We start from the raw sequence: 2,500 nt of genomic DNA on the forward strand, positions 1-2,500 counted from the left end.
CAATTTTTCCTGCTAGACCTTTCTTAAATGCCAATTTAAACAAGATTTTGTTGGATACCAATATGGCTCGGGTACGAGAAAGCCTTCCTTCATTATAATTTTCCCTTTTCAGAAACAAGGCTTCTCCTGTGGCAAATTTGAGGAAAGAGTCACCTAGAAATTCAAGCCTTTCCAAGTTAAAGTCTTCACCGGCTTCTTTGAGAGTGAAAGCATGTAACATGTCGAAGGGATGGATATAGTTATAGTTCTTCCTGTTTAAGAATTTCCGCACAATATTATCTGAGGAACCAAGCAGCTCAAAGATCAATGTCTTTGTCCAGCAGAAGTCAATGATTTTGCGTTCTGAAGTAAGTAATGTGATCCCTGTTTCCTTAATGAATTCCTGCACTACGTTAAGACTGTTCAGACGATGGAAGATCGACGGAATGCACATAATTTGCCACCATAAGGAGGCTTTCAGGGGAAATAATCCACATTATTCAGGTATAGCAGACTCCAATCCCCTTTCCTTCTCTTTTGATGCCTTTGTTTTCTTTAAGAAATTCAATTCCTTAGGCATGCGTTTTATTTTTAATGAGGGTTTTTTTTTTTTTTTTTTTTATCCAAGGGGGCTATCTTCAGGAGATTCATAGCTCTCAACATAATACAGCAGATCAGAAGGTATACCATATTTATAAATCAAGGCATCTTCAAAGTCTGACCTTATGAACTTGGTATTCTGACTGTGTGCCTTTATCATCATATGTCTAAGTTCAAATCAAGGCTTTTAGTAAAATTAAGAGGTACAATAAACAAGCCACATTTGCATTCTTCAGGATCAAAGTATGTCACATTTGACTCTAACTCTAAAAGGATTTCAAAAATCAGCCTATGAAACTTCTTAATCTTGTCAAATAAAACTGTCTCCAAGTTTGTCATTGGTCCAACCTCCCTTACATTTACAATCACATCTCCCCATTTTGAGAAGAAAAGTGTAAAGGGGCTAATTGCCAAACCTCCCTTACAGATAAAACCAATATTTTTATCACATGAAGAAGACTCACTGGTTACACTAGCATTTTTCTGACCGAAAGGTTTAATGTCTAGGGAATACAGACAGTATGACCTTCCATGAACATACGAAAAGTGAAGACAAATGTCCTTGGCATACACTTCTTTTCTCTTCCTGGTACCAGAATCTGATGATCCATCTGGAGCAGGTTCTTCAGGTGAGAGGTCTACCAAACCTTCTACTAAGCTATCGTCAGCATTCTCCTTTGGCCGTAGATCAGAATCTAGCTCTCCCATCTCATGCAGTTTGATACAGAGTTGCAGTGCAGCAGACTTTTTTGCCAGGATTTTGGATTTACACCCCCTACCATATATGGTCTCTTTCAGAGGTGCCATGATTGGAAGTCTGATCCCAACAGTAATTTCTTCTGTGCCATGTATATCTATCTCTGGCGAATTATCTGTGAATCTGTCAGAAGGCAATTTCCCACAGTACAAATTCACAAGCGGTATGGCAGAGTTGATTGTGATCTTTGGTCCTGTAGTCCCATAGGGTTCATAAGGCATTACGTCTTCATCTTTTGCAAAATGGTCACTTGTTTTGTGTGCTGCTAGCAAAGTCTGACCATGACACCTGCGATGGATTAAGGCCTCAATTTCCCGGTAATCTTCAATGCGTTTCTTTAAATTGCCTTCTTCCGTCTCCTCTACCATCAGCACGTAAGCTGAAGGTTTGGCACGGGCTCTTCCCCTAGACTGTATATAAGCCCGATAATCCAGTGGCATATCGAAGCAAACTACCACATTGCACTTCCTAATATCAACTCCTTCTTCCAACACACTCGTTGATATCAAAAAAATGGTTTCTCCCTTTCTGAACTTTTCAAGAGTTTCCTTTTGTTTTGAGAAACTCTTGCCTCCTACCACATAGGAAGGTTTGACAAAGCTGAATTCTGGATTCTGTTTTGCAATCTCTAAAAGCAGTTTATACAGAATTTCGGCAGTATTTCTCCTCTTCACAAAAATCAAGCCAAATATTTCTCCTTTAAAACTACTTAAGATTTTCAAGAGGTTTTCACTTTGATTGTAAGTTCCTAGAATTAGCCAGATTTTTTTCTTCATTCGGCATTTCTTTCAGTAACTCCCTCACCTTTGGATCTTTCTTCAGTCCTTCTGTTTCTTTGAGACTTTCAATCTCAGACAATATAGCCCGAGGAACACACCAGTAACCTAGATCAGACATTACACATTTAATGCCCTCTATTTTTTTTTTTACTTCCTTCTCTTTTTTTTTTTCTTTTATCATTTACAGAAATCTTTTTTATGATGTGGCATTCAAGATCTGCTAGTTGAGCATTTACATGTTTTAGGGAGTGATTTGGGTTGTCCTTACTTGAGAAAGGAACAATTTTTTCTTCATGTCCAGTAGTAATTTTTTGGACTGAATCTGGATCATCTGAGGTTACCAGAACACAGTCCATTGCTGCCTCAAGTCTATTCATATACTTAG

At 38.3% G+C, this 2,500-nt stretch overlaps 1 pseudogene; it reads right to left on the reverse strand.

The window, feature by feature from the left end:
• The window catches only part of LOC125034991, a 28,028-nt pseudogene that overhangs the window by 15,776 nt on the left and 9,752 nt on the right, over window positions 1-2,500 (reverse strand).

Source organism: Penaeus chinensis, chromosome 19 (genome assembly GCF_019202785.1).
Source record: "Penaeus chinensis breed Huanghai No. 1 chromosome 19, ASM1920278v2, whole genome shotgun sequence".
In the NCBI taxonomy this organism is placed as follows: Eukaryota; Metazoa; Arthropoda; class Malacostraca; order Decapoda; family Penaeidae; genus Penaeus; species Penaeus chinensis.